This window comes from Euprymna scolopes, chromosome 46 (genome assembly GCF_053919585.1).
Source record: "Euprymna scolopes isolate OS-2025 chromosome 46, ASM5391958v1, whole genome shotgun sequence".
In the NCBI taxonomy this organism is placed as follows: domain Eukaryota; kingdom Metazoa; phylum Mollusca; class Cephalopoda; order Sepiida; family Sepiolidae; genus Euprymna; species Euprymna scolopes.
The window spans coordinates 162,759,786-162,775,077 of record NC_136527.1 but is presented as its reverse complement, the minus strand read 5'-3'; the positions used below and the strand labels follow the sequence as shown (position 1 = coordinate 162,775,077).

At 32.9% G+C, this 15,292-nt stretch overlaps 1 non-coding gene across 1 annotated transcript; it reads left to right on the top strand.

Annotated features, from left to right (window-relative positions):
* The first annotated feature begins 9,482 nt into the window (after positions 1–9,482).
* LOC145271706 (U1 spliceosomal RNA) lies at positions 9,483–9,646 on the top strand. Its single transcript, XR_013866097.1, has one exon. It is a non-coding gene; the product is annotated as a U1 spliceosomal RNA (small nuclear RNA).
* Positions 9,647–15,292: the final 5,646 nt, after the last annotated feature.

The window sequence follows — 15,292 nt, the reverse complement described above, 5'->3', positions numbered from 1 at the left end:
ACCATCTTGTATAGATACTCCCTCAGGCATTTGTCTATAAAAAATGGCCCTATTGCGATGGAAAAGTAGTGACGCATGTAGGCCTGAAATGCTGGAAGCATGTAATAATTGATCTACCATCATTACATGTATCTCTGTATATATGTATATATAGGTATATGTATGTTTATGTACATGTGTATGTATATGTGTGCATATCTATGTGTATATGTATGCATATACGTATGTGTGTATATATGTTTGTATGCATTTGCATGTGTGTGTGTATTTATGCATGTATGTATGTATGTAGATGTGTGTATGTGTATGCATGCATATATATGTGTATGTGCATGTATGTATATGTGTATGAGTGCATATGTATGTACGTGTATGTATATGTGTATAATTGCATATGTATGTACGTGTATGTATATGTATACGTGTATGTATATGTAGGTAAGTGTATGTATATATATATGTGCATATGTGTACGTATATGTATATGTGTTCATGAATTTGTATATATGTGTATTTATGTGTATATATATGTGTGTTTGTATATGTATGTTTATTATGCAGTGTGTATGTATATATGTGTGCATGTTTACAGATGTGTATGTGTGTATGTGTATATATGTATATTTGCGTTTATATATTTGTAAGCCAATGACCGTCTTGTGTATGTTTATGTATGTATAAGTATGTGTATGTATGCATATTATGTAATGTGTATGTATGTATGCATATATGTGGATTATATATATGTGTGTATGTGTATGTATACGTGCATGTATATATATGTGTATTTATACCACTGACCGTCTTCAGTGTCATGTCTATTCGAGCATGTGAATTTTGCTAAAGTCATTTTCGGCTCATGGACTTTCACTTGCAATCATCATCATATATACATATGTATATCTATATATATATATATATATATATATGTGTATATATGCATATATTTTCAACTTCTTACCTTGTGAATGGCGAAATGAGAGTTGGCGGTTACTAGAAACAATCCTTCAGAATGTTGTAGAGTTTAGAGTTGCTTACTGGTTCTTATAACGTGTTTAGTTTTCCGGTATTATCATTTTGAATGATTAATTACTTGTGTTTTTGGAACATTAATTATTCTTTTCATCACTAAATCGCTGTTGTTTGTAATACCATGATTGTTAGTTTGTTGCTGTGTAACATGCATTTGTTGTTGTGTAACATGTTGTTGTGTAACATTTTGAAATTTGATTGTTTAGCATGCATTCATATCACCAGTTGATCATAACAGAAAATGCGAAGAGCAGGTTAAAATTGCGAGTTATCAGCAACCCTGTGGAAATTAAATCATTTTTACTTTTAAGGTTTTTTTACTCTGGAAAAATAATATGCGTGTGTGCTTGTGTATTTATCATTTGATTGTATGATTGTTTTTTCTTTTCCCACAAATATAAATAAAAAAAATAATATATATATATATATTGTTTGTGAGAGCGCATGTTTCCGTACAAATATAAAAATTATAAAAAGTACTAGATAACATTTTCTCGAAGATATATCATATCGTAATAAATGTCTGTAGCAACAGCTTCTTAGCTGATTTAAAATATCCCGTTATTTTACAATGTGTTTTGAATAAAATTAATCTTGACAACAATAAACAAACATAATTCTGATATACTAAAACTACTGATTTATTTATTTTTCTTTAATTTACAGATGTTCATGCTTGAACGTATCTATTGGATGATTTTCTTAAAACATTATTACATGGAAAAGTATTGATTTATGTGGAAGACTGCAGTAACATCATTGAAAACATTTATTTTACTGGATATTATTTAACAAATCCTTTGAAATTCTGTTAAAATCCGCACATTACTGTGAAATAATGAAGAGATTGAATTGCAGAAAAATATGTTTAAAATACAGTGTGTTTTTTTTAAAGTACAAGAAAGTCTAACACAAAAAATCTCTTACAAAAGTAACAATAGATAACAGTTATAGTTTAGACTCAGAAAATTAACTTTGGTAAGCAACATGGAAACGCATTCTTGTGAAGTGTGTGGCTATTCTTGTTCTCAAAAAGCACATTTAGTGACACACATGAGAACTCACACTGGGGAAAAGCCACATTATTGTAAAGTGTGTGGATACTCTTTTTCTCGAAAATCACATCTAGTGAGACATATGAGAACTCACACTGGGGAAAAGCCACATTCTTGTAATGTGTGTGAATATTCTTGTTTTGAAAAATCAAACTTAGTGAAGCATATGAGAACTCACACTGGGAAAAAACCGCATTCCTGTACAGTTTGTGGATATTCTAGTTCTGAAAAATCAAATTTAGTTTAACATATGAGAACCCACACTGGGGAAAAGCCACATTTTTGTGAAGTGTGTGGATATTCTTATTCTCAAAAAGCACATTTAGTGACACACATGAGAACTCACACTGGGGAAAAGCCATATTCTTGTCGAGTGTGTGGATATTCTTGTTCTCACACTGGAGAGAAAAGGAAGGAAAGGGGAAAGTCACATTCTTGTAAAGTGTGTGGATATTCTTGTGCTCAAACATCAACTTTAGTGAAACATATGCGAACTCACACTGGGAAAAAACCGCATTCCTGTACAGTTTGTGGATATTCTAGTTCTGAAAAATCAAATTTAGTTCAACATATGAGAACCCACACTGGGGAAAAGCCACATTTTTGTGAAGTGTGTGGATATTCTTATTCTCAAAAAGCACATTTAGTGACACACATGAGAACTCACACTGGGGAAAAGCCATATTCTTGTCGAGTGTGTGGATATTCTTGTTCTCAAAAATCATGTTTAGTGACACACATGAGAACTCACACTGGAGAGAAAAGGAAGGAAAGGGGAAAGTCACATTCTTGTAAAGTGTGTGGATATTCTTGTGCTCAAACATCAACTTTAGTGAAACATATGCGAACTCACACTGGGGAAAACTTTACTTACTCAGTATTTGAGAGATAAAGAACTTACATAGATATTCGATCGTACAATGTATCTCATATAGACTTCAAGTGTAGGCCCCAGGTTGTGGGCCCCTTAGTTTCTGAGAACTTCGACTGAAGTAAAATAAAACATAAAAGGGAAAAACCACACTCCTGTGTGTGGATATTCTTGTTCTCAAAAATCAAAACATATATACATACAAAACATATACATATGCGAACTCACACTAGGGAAAGATCTCACTACGGCTACCCCACAGTTTTTCCGAGGAGTGGTGCACCTTCTCCAAGTGATATTTCCTCAAGTAATAGCACGAAGCTGGATACTCCACCAGATTAGAAAAATTCTTGTCCTGGAATCCAGTAAGACCATGAGACCAACATGAAAGCTATACTACAACGTATAAAAATGGTTAATTGGGGAGAGGAAAATTATGTTCTAAATTTCTTTACTAACTCAGTGCTTGAGAGATAAAGAACATTAATGCAACACTGGAATATCTATGTATCTCATATATATTTGAGAGATAAAGAACTTACATTGTACGATCGAATATCTATGTATCTCATATAGAGTTCAAGTGTTAGCCCCAGGTTGTGGGCCCCTTGATTTCTGAGAACTTCGACTGAAGTAAAATAAAACAAAAAAGGGGAAACCCATATTCTTGTGAAGTGGGTTAATACTCTTTTTCGAATAAATCAACTTTAGTTATACATATGCGATTAAAAGAGCCCTCGGATGTAAATTTAAACTATAATAGAATCATGTGTTATCCCAAGGAAGAAGCCCCTTGATCTCTACAAACTAACAAATGTAAAATAAAAAAAGTAAAAAATCATATGCTTGCAGCTTGTCTAGATATTCTTGTTCTCAGAAATCAAATTTAGTGAAATATATGAGAACTCACACCCAGAAAATGCCACATAAGTGCAAAGCGAAAAAGTCAATTACGTGAACAATGTGTGCATATTCTTTTTTTTATTAATTAATGAAAGAAAAGACACACAAGTTGTTGAATATTCTTGCGAAATATGTGTATCGTTTTAGTGTAACAATTTGCATTTATTCAGAAGATAAATTTTCGTTTATTAGTATCACATAGAACACAATAAAAAGACTCGTGTGTGATAAAACTATGAAACAAATGAAAGCAGAGAATATAATACAATGGTTGGTGAAAGTATTCTTAATGAATATTGTCATGAGCACACAACAGCGAAGCATAAAATACAAGAGGAAGTATAAAATTGTTAAAAACGACAAAATCTAAAAAGATATAAACATTACAACAGCGAAGCATAAAATACAACAAGAGGAAGTATAAAATTGTTAAAAACGACAAAATCTAAAAAGATATAAACATTACAACAGCGAAGCATAAAATACAACAGGAGGAAGTATAAAATTGTTAAAAACGACAAAATCTAAAAAGATATAAACATTACAACAGCGAAGCATAAAATACAACAAGAGGAAGTACAAAATTGTTAAAAACGACAAAATCTAAAAAGATATAAACATTACAACAGCGAAGCATAAAATACAACAAGAGGAAGTATAAAATTGTTAAAAACGACAAAATCTAAAAAGATATAAACATTACAACAGCGAAGCATAAAATACAACAAGAGGAAGTATAAAATTGTTAAAAACGACAAAATCTAAAAAGATATAAACATTACAACGATTGTTTTAAGAGCAAATGGACTAATAAAATCTATAAAAATTCATAAATAAAATTTATGGAAGACCTGCTGTGAATACAGATACACGTCTTAAAATTGACAATATCTAAACTTTAAAAAACATTCAAAAATTAAATATTTGTTCCAAGATTGAACATTTTGATTTCATGCAATGTTTAAAATAAACAAATCCATCCACTATTTTAATAATTTTTCGTGAATAATGCGTTAAAAATAACAGATGACAAAAACCATATTTGTTCAAAGTATGTGTGTAGCATGAAAATAATAAAGTCTATGTCTCACTGTAAAATAAACATGTCATACTAATAAGCATGGGGCAGTACATAAAAAGTTTAAAAATGGAAATGTTACTGAGAACGTCAAATCCAAGGATTCTCAATCACAGTGCTTACTGAGAACTTTCAACAATGAAAATAATTAAACAATACATTTTATTTGTATCAGATCAATATTTACAATTTTATTATATATTGATTTATTTATAATTGCTATACTTGAAAATCATTAAACAATACTTTTTATTGGTATCAAGTTAATATTTTCCATTTTATTATATATTGATTTCTTTATAATTGTTATACTTGAAAATCATTAAACAATACATTTTATTTGTATCAGATCAATATTTACAATTTTATTATATATTGATTTATTTATAATTGTTATACTTGAAAATCATTAAACAATACATTTTATTGGTATCAAGTTAATATTTTCCATTTTATTATATATTGATTTCTTTATAATTGTTATACTTGAAAATAATTAAACAATACATTTTATTTGTATCAGATCAATATTTACAATTTTATTATATATTGATTTATTTATAATTGTTATACTTGAAAATCATTAAACAATACATTTTATTGGTATCAAGTTAATATTTTCCATTTTATTATATCCTGATTTATTTATTATTGTTATACTTGAAAATCATTAAACAATACATTTTATTGGTATCAAGTTAATATTTTCCATTTTATTATATCCTGATTTATTTATTATTGCTATATTTTAAACTCATTTAACAAAACATTTTATCTTTCCAAGATAAAATGTTTTGGAAGATAAAAAAGTTTTGAAAGATAAAAAAAAGTTTCATCAAATTTTACAAGCAGGTTGAATTCTTGATGCGATGAAAGAAAAAGGGAGTCGGAGTGTATATTAAGTTGCTTGAAGGAAGGATCACTTATTATAGTGGCCCTGGACTTAAAAGAAAAGTGTGGATGAGGGATTCTTTGAGGTCTCTTATCACGGCTGGAGAGGGCCATTAGCCCGGCTAGCTAAGAACTTAATCTAGGCATTTTAGGAGTCCAGAGTCTGGCAAGATTTGACACTGTGTGGGTCATGGTCAGGCGGGAAACACAAACTCCAAATTGGCACCTCTACCTTTGCACCGACTCATTATTGGTCCCCTAACACCCTTGTCCCTTCGCCTTTACATCCACGCCTTGGAATTTTTTTAAAATTTTGCACAAACATTAAGCATATGATATGATTAAAAAAATAACAGAACGGCTTTTCGAGAAAACTCCGGTTGCCCCCGACGGTTACCTTTTAGGTTAACATGACTAAAATTGACACTTTTGTGCTTATTAAATAAATTGAGACCTTTGATTTTTATAAAACTTTCTCAAAACTGATTTCTATTTTTGTTTGTCTATACTTCACGATAACTATTGGGTGTGTTCCAGTGGTTCTTTTAGGGCTAATAAACACATTCTATTTTTGGGACTATTTTACCATATTTGTCCAAAATTATCTGTTTATGTCTGTTTAGCAGTTTTGCAGGATGCTCAACTCAAATTTAAATATGTTAAGGCCTTGGAGACTTTTGGGAGGTTGGCAAATGATGGATTTAGTAAAAACTATTTTCTGCATGGTACAGAACTAAAATTTACATATGCTAAGGCATAAAACTGTGCCATTTGCCAATTTTCCCCAGGATTTGACGTCCATTTGGTGGATGCTGAACTTAGTCATTTTTATGTCTCGTACATTGTGTACTCACGGGAGACCATGCATGATTTACTTGTTTTGTCTATGTTCGACCACAGGTTGCTGGAAGTAATCTTTTCCTGTCACATCTGATCTTTACCTTAAGCTTGTACTTGAAGACAGAAGTCAAGTCCTGATCCGCAAAAATTCAATCTCATCCTCCTCATGATGTCTCAACGTTTATATCACCATTCTGTCTATGGCCAGGATCACGAGAATCACAACTAGTTTCTCCCTGCCCTATGGTTGCTTAGTGCCGTGGATGATGTAGGAAACCTCTAGGTCAAGGAAAACTTGAAGTTGTTTAGATGACTTGGACTTGGCGCCAAGCTCGACTGGTAGCGGATCTTCTCCATATGTTGACGAGCAGGTCATCGGTGGCTTCTTTTCACTAGTTCCTTCTGGAGTTCATTTCTTGTAAGTCGTGAAAGGTCTCTGAACCCTGATAGTTTCTTTTGTGTGACTTTACACTCTCAAGATCTGTATGTTGTTCCATGGCTTTTGATGTACCTCGACCATGTGGTAAAAGATGAGGTTGGGAAAATGGTCTCGAGTACAGCGTCCCATGCAGACTTCACTGTAAAAAAAGCCAGCCTCTCGGCATCTCATTGACACATCAGGTTTGGCAGCCCCAAGCCTCCTTCAAACGGATACTGAACATAGACTGGTATGTGAACCCAATGTTTCCCCTTGCCCCAAAGAAAAAAGGACAGCTCGCTCTATAGGGATTTTAGATAGTTTGCAAGTAGAGGAAGTACAGTCAGTCGTTAAAGGATGAGCATAAAAATGTAGGTGTCGCATGACTCCAGTCAACCCTTAAAGGATAATTTTCTTCAAACCCACGAGTCGATAGCGGCTTTGATTTTTTTATTTTACCTCAGACCAATTCGTTTTTTAGCTGGAAACCTGGTCTGAACAACACGCCGCAGATCCAAACCGGACCGTCCGTCCAGCTGAAGGAAACAGGAAGGGTGTCGGTTCCCCTCCAGGCCCTCAACCACAAATCTGTTGACTTGCTGCGGTTCATTTTGACCTGTGGTTCTTTTATAATGTATGAGACCCACTGGCACTGTCCAACGATGTCCTTGAATCATGACACAAAAACGGTTATGTCATCAGCGAATGCAGAGACCCTGGCTTTCAACTCAGCCGGTAGAGCAATTTCGCAGGCAGGACCAGACTTTCCACATCACGCATTAGATTGTGAAATAGCAGCTCCAACACAAAGACGTAAAGCAGAGGAGACAGTGGGCAGCCCTGACGCACAAACCGAGAGATGGCGAAGGATTTTGAATGTTTCTGTTTACATATACCACTGCCATTGACACCCGGTACAATATGGAGATCCATTTGTAAAAGTCCTGTTTGAATCTGGTTGCTACTAGAATAGATGCCAGTGGTTGACCTAATCAAAAGCTTGGGACTGATCTAAATTTATCAGCGCAGCTTCCGTGTCGTCTTTCATGAATCTCTCTAAGACGGTATGGTTCTTTTAAATCGATCTCCCATTCTTTTTTTTACAGGGTTGTCACCACTTATCAAAGTCCAGAAGCCACTTGGGGATAAGGGTTATTGTGTGTACAGTAATCAATGGGATAATATCGTAGTAATCGTTAGTATTGGAGATTTGATAAAATGTCTTACTTAAGGGGGTGGTTTATCAGGATCTGTTTATGTTGGACTTAAAGACTTCCAAGTTGTAGTCAGGTGGGAAACAACCAAACAGAAGAGAGTTCCACAGGTGTGCATTTCTAAGAAAGAAGCTTTGTTCATGGAATCTACGTTTTGATTTAGGCAGAGATAAAGAGTGGGGAAAATTATTAACAGTGGTTTCAGCTAGACTGGTGTTTTTCGTGAAAGATTGGCGAGGGGGGCAGAGATTGGAGCTCAGACGAGCACCAGTTGTGGAAATAACGATAAAAGAAAAAATAGGCTCGCAACGTCTTTCTGCGGGAGAGAAGTTGCAGGGAAGAGAAAAGGACATGCCCAATAATCCCCAAAGTCTATTTTGTAGTCTGTCAAGGCAGGATATGCTGTTTTTAGCAGCTCCTGCCCAGATGTCGCAGCAGTACTCCATCCTTGGACGTACTTGGCTTTTATATAGATAGAGAATTGCATCAGCAGTGAGATATCTTCTGGAGCGGTAATAGGATCCTACCATTCCATTTTTCCAGCTAACTTGGCAACAGACTTGATGTACGTGTTCCATTTCAAATCAAGAGTAAAAGTCAATCCCAGAAGCTTGTCATTCACGCCATACTTTTGCTTTAGTTCGACGAAGTCACCGATAACAACCTGCAACTGATTTGATAGAAACTTGGTCGGAATCTTTAGCTTTGTGCTTAGCTGTTATGGGTCCGTAATCATCTAATTCTTTCCTGCAATACCTATCCGTTTTCCTCCGCATTTGAATTGATTTCAAATGCAATTCATGAGGCAGACCATTGGGATTTGTGTTTGTTGTGAATTTATGTTGTTCATCTCTAAACGACCTTGACATTGAATAATAGTAGGGTAAGATGTAAGCTTCTTTCAGAATTGAAGAATTTAGTGAAAATGTTGGTAAGTTTAAATGATAGTAAATATATTGTAATGAATTGTTGTTATTGATGAATGAAAATTTTGCCAAAATATATGGAGGTATTTTAGCATTGTATTGATATCCATTTGGTGGTGAGTATAAGAGTGTGATATAAAAACAGTTGTGGTAACAAAAAAAATATGCTTACCTTGTCTTAGGGAAATTTTTTTTTTTTCATTAAGACCGACCTTGTCTTACATTTGCTTTCATGGGGAAGCAAATAAATACCTATATTAACCTTGCAGAGGATTAAACGGTGATCATTATGGTCGTTCCACCAGAGCGGAACTCTTCCATTGCACTGCGGTTGGTTTCATCTTTGAGATCGTCCAAAATGTGGATGACTCGGGTGCACTATTTTTAAGTGATGGGTTTGCGTACGCGCTCACCTCAATAATGCAATCAAAATCAGATATCCCCCCCCCCGCTTCTTTTGAGCAGAAAACCATCGATTTGTGTAAGGACATCCTCTTTTTTTTATTCCCAGTTGCCTATTTCGATACACGCCACAAAACAGCCCGTTTCTCTCGACCAGGATATCATCCACATCATTTCTAACGTCCAGATATTATCTGATCTGCATGTAAATATCACTAACGTTTTTTCCAGAACCTATCAATCTCGTAAGAATAAGAAATCCGACTTGCTGTCACTTTCAACTTCTGAAAGTGTATATTATCTGATCTGCATGTAAATATCACTAACGTTTTTTCCAGAACCTATCAATCTCGTAAGAATAAGAAATCCGACTTGCTGTCACTTTCAACTTTTTTTCGATATAGATCTCTAACAGTCTCCACACCAGAATTCGAAAAACCAGCCATAAGCCAAGAAATTTGACATCTAAAACAAGTTGAACTATGCATTCTGACTTATTCAGTTGACAAAATAGTAATTTCAGGGGAGGCGGATGTTGTAAATTATCTGTGAAAAAGACTCAATTCTCTCAACCTAATTGTGAAAGGATTAGCTGATGTTGTGTTTGGCAAATAAACGATGTTTTATTAAAACGAAGATTTTGTTTTTGCTATTAAAAAGTTTGGCTTAAATAAGTTTATTAAAAAAAAATTATGTATTTTTTAATAGACAGGAGAAATCAGCGTCAGAAATTTTCAGTTACAACGTCAGTTTTTAATGTTATGTAATTAATATAGCTCATTCTTTTTATTATTATTATTATTATTATTATTATTATTATTATTATTAGTTTTATTTAAGAGTTCGTATATATTTAAAAGAAACGCACTCAGAGAGACACCCATTTATTTGAATATATTTTGTTTAAATACGTTCGTTTTGTTACATTAAAAAGTTTTGTGTAAAAAAAGAAAGTTTTTTAACCTTTAAAAGTTTTGTAAATATTTAATATTAAAAATATGGGTATACCAAAATATGTTTTGTAAATATATATTTTTTTCATTTTAAATTTTAAAAAGTTTGTAAATGTATTAATAAAAAAATCTTGCTCGCAAACATTTGACCATGCCTTCTATTTGACATGTTTACAAACAACCTACGCCATGTCGTTATACTCGAACCACCAGTGCCACTTGAAATGTACGCCGGTCGTCGTCTTCTGCTACAAGATCTCTATTCTTTACTTGGTCCAAAATAAAACAATAAAATGAATTTACTCAAATTTCAATTAAGAAGTTATTTTTGGCGAATACATTTTTAAATTGATACAAAACGTATTTTCAAAAAAGAAAACTTTTATTTAATATGATTTTTTATGATACATTTAATATGATTTTTTTTTCCAATTCTGTGTGTCATATTTTCCGTTTTGTTTTTCGTTAACAATGTGTATAAAAAATAAGCAACTTTATTTTTTTTATTAGTTCCTGCCTTGATTTTACTAATTATTCACGACTAAAAATTAAACACGATTATACAGACGCCCGCCTGACACAATTATTTGGCACACTATATTGTAAAAATAATTGTCTTAGTCGTAAAGAGTTTAATTAATCAAAGCAACTTCGACACGCGTGACTTACTCAGTTCGTCAGCGCAAAAAAAAACAACAAAAAAACGAAAACACAAGAAAGAAATCTTGTTTTATAAAAATAAACAATAAAACGAATTTACTCAATAGGCACTTGGATGTTAACAGTAGTTCGACTAATCCAAATAAATAAAAAATAAATAAATCTTAGTTTTATATATTCATATATTTTATGGTACAATCCCTTGATAGCGTATGGTGATTATATGAGAAAATAAAGCTGTGTACGCATTATAAATGTTTCTTTTCTGTGTCTTATGTTATACATTAGTACATTATGGCTCATTTCGAGTTAAAAGTTTATTTACTGCACCCATCTGAACTAGAGAAAATCATGATTTAAATGTGTATGTCTCGTCTAAATAACTAACGATGGATATCTGATATGGCCAACTAGACAGGTGATCAAAAAGTCAGATCGAGCGTACAGGAAAACGAAATGGGACCTAATTGACAACTGGCCTTTTTGTTTTTGTTTTGTTTTGTTTTTTTGCTTGAACTTTGTGCTTTTCGGATTATTTTATGTTTTATTTTCTTGTTGGATATTTTTTGGCCGTTTTTTTTTACAAAGATTATAGTTATAGGTAAAAACATTAGAAACACTTCAAACGTTTGAGAAGGCATTTAAACCATAGAAAATAACGGTAACATAAGTGCATAGGTACCAAAATTCTTTTTGTTTTGTTTTGTTTGTTAGTTAAATCCGGTTAAAAAACAATAATAAAAATAAAAAATTATCCGAAAACAGCAAAGTTCAAGCCAAATTGAAATTTTTATTTGTTACGTTTGAATAAAAAATGGGTTTGTATTACTGTACACATAGATTCGAAAAAGTTGCCAATATATATAACAAATAAATGTTATCAAAGGCAAGATAAGTTACTTTTCTACTTTACTGGATATAGTTTTCGTGTTTTTATTCAATGTAACATGTTTATTCAGCTCGAAAAACATACAGTGTTTACCGATGTATTGGAAAATTCAAGATGGCGCCTCACCCCCTCTTTAACACGGAAAGTTTTAGAAAAGGTGTTATAAATAAAAAAAACAGACAAAATACTGTTAAGAAAACCGCCAAATATATGTCGACCTATGTCACGGTAACATATATTGAGCGATTTTCTAACAGTATTTTATCCATTTTTTTTTAAATTTATAACACCTTTTCCCAAACTTACCGTGTTAAAGAGAGAGTCAGATTCCATCTGGAATTTTCCAATACATCGGTAAACACTGTATGGTTTTCGAGCTGAATAAACATGTTACATTTAATAAAAACACAAAAAATATATCCAGTTTATTTAGAAAAGTAACTTACCTTGCCTTTGATAACATTTATTTGTTATATATTTGTTTTTTGACAACTTTTTCGAATCTATGTGTACAGTAATACAAACCCTAAAAAATACTTATTAAAGCAAAAACAGTCGTGTTCTCGCCGAGTAAGTTTTTTTTTTTTTTTAGTCAAGTAAAAAGGTACTCATTTTTGTTTAGAAGTTGTCAATTTCATTTCGTTTTCCGGTTCGCTCGATCTGACTATTTGATCACTCGTCTGGTTGGCCATATCAGAGAATTATCGTTAGTTATTTAGACGAGACATACACATTTTAATCATGATTTTCTCTAGTTCAGATTAGTGCAGTAAAAAAAAACCTTTAACTCGAAATGACCCCTAATCTACTAATGTATAACATAAGACACAAAAAAGAAACATTTACAATGCGTACACAGCTTTATTTTTTCATATAATCACCATACGCTCTCAATGGATTTTACCCAAATATAATCTAAACTTGATATGAAAACAATTCGGCACATTTAAATAATGAACGGACATTTTTACACGAGGTACAAAATAAAGATTAAACTGGTGATTACGCGAAACGTGACACACAGATACGGATATTTTTACACAAGGAACAAAATAATTCGGCACACTTAACTAATTAACCGACATTTTTTACATAAGGAATGAAATATTGATGACACCGTGTTACGATGACCTAAATTCTTTGTTCTTTAGCAGTTGATTTTCTTTTTAAATAATTTCACGTTAAAATCGTGTTTTTCTACTTTTAATTTGGATTCTTTTATATTTTCATATATTTTATTTCTTAATGAATTGGACACACAAAAACAAAAGTTGTATCAATTTAGTAAAGAAATCATAACAAACAAAGCAAATTTTCTGTGTTGAACACAAAAGAATTACAAAAAAAAAAAAACAAAAAAAAACCGAATTCATCCTGATTTTATTTTCGTATTGAATTCATGAAATGCAAGGTAAGTTTTTTTTTGTATTTTGTACATTTTAAAATTAATCTTAAACATTAAAATAAGTTTGTTTTTTTATTTATTTTTTGCAATTCAATAAAAATATTGATTCCGCCATGCTTTATAACAAACGTGAACAGAAGCTCCTCCGATCATAAAAATCTCGGTACTTGAATCCCAAAAGAACACAACAAAGAACAAATTTTAGCATAAGTCTCCACACACAACACAAACAACCCAGAACTTTTTACACAGATAACAAAAAAACCTTATCCTCCTCAATCAGAACGACAAACTAAACAACATACTTAAAACAACTAAAATAATAAAAAGCAAACGCCAACCCAAAAACCTAAAACACATCTTAACTTCCTAAAAACTCGTTCCACACACTACAAAAGGGTTACAAAATGCAACCAACCGCGATGTGGAATATGTGACATAATAATAGAAGGAAACACATACGCATTCAAAAACCCAACACAAACATTCAAAATAAAAAAGGATCTTAATTGCACCTCCATAAATGTAGTATATGCACTAAGATGCACAGCATGCAATAAATTCTACATAGGCGCCACCAAAATTTCCAGCAATAGAGTGGCCTTGCATAAGAGCAACATCAAAATTGCAGATAACAGACACCTCTGTTTCAAAACACGTACACACATGCAGTGGAAATAGGTTCAAAATAATGCCAATCTTCCAAACAGACAATTATTTTTATTTACTTACACAGGAAAAAAAAATTCATAACAACATTCTTTCCCGAACTAAACAGAGCCTAATATCAACACACAAAAACATGAAATGCACGTTAATATACATATACACACCCACACATAAATCAGAACCGACACATTAAAACACACACACATACACACAGACATACACGCATACAGCCACACATAGACATAACACCCCTGTCTCTAATACAACATATTGAACGATACCAACCCCACTTAACCTCGAAACCAACAACACTATGAAACACCTAGAACCATAGTGTAATATCTGTTCCAGCACCTCGTTCCACCCTCAGTCAGTGGAGGAGAAATCCTTTATGACTGAGATAAATATCATCCCTTCTATCATCCCTCCTCCCATACCTATACCTCTCCAAGTGGCCCCTCCCCTCTGAGATTTTCCTCACACTAAGAACCAATCCTGGGTCTGGTCGTACCCACATGGGGAGGCAAATAAATAGAAACATTAACAAATCCCCTACGTATATTTATAAATACACCGCTTTATCTAAACAAACATAATATTAAGAATACCTTAACAGTCTAAGACTGAAACGAAAAATCACAATACTAAAATCCAAGAATCCAAAAATAAATATCAAAATTGAATGAAAACACTCCTACCCTTATTTCAGAGGAGCTGGTCCCCCCTACCACACACACACACATTAGGAACGACCTTTGATCACAGTTACCTTCCTAGGGAAGCAAATAACTTTATAATACTATAAAACAGAACATATATTCTTCAAACCAATAAAAGAAAACACCCCACACACGCATACACACACATATTACCCTATGCACCCAGTTGACCAAGTACCAATGGCCCCCTCACCTCCACTCAAGTAAGAATAAAAAAGGAAAAACATGAGAAGCAACAAAGAAAGATAAATAGAAACACAAGCAGAGAGAGAGAGGGAGAGAGAGAGAAACAAAAGACAGTAGTGACCACAGTCAGCTGAATGAACCAGTATAAAAAAATTGAACATACGAATGAAAAGTAGAATCA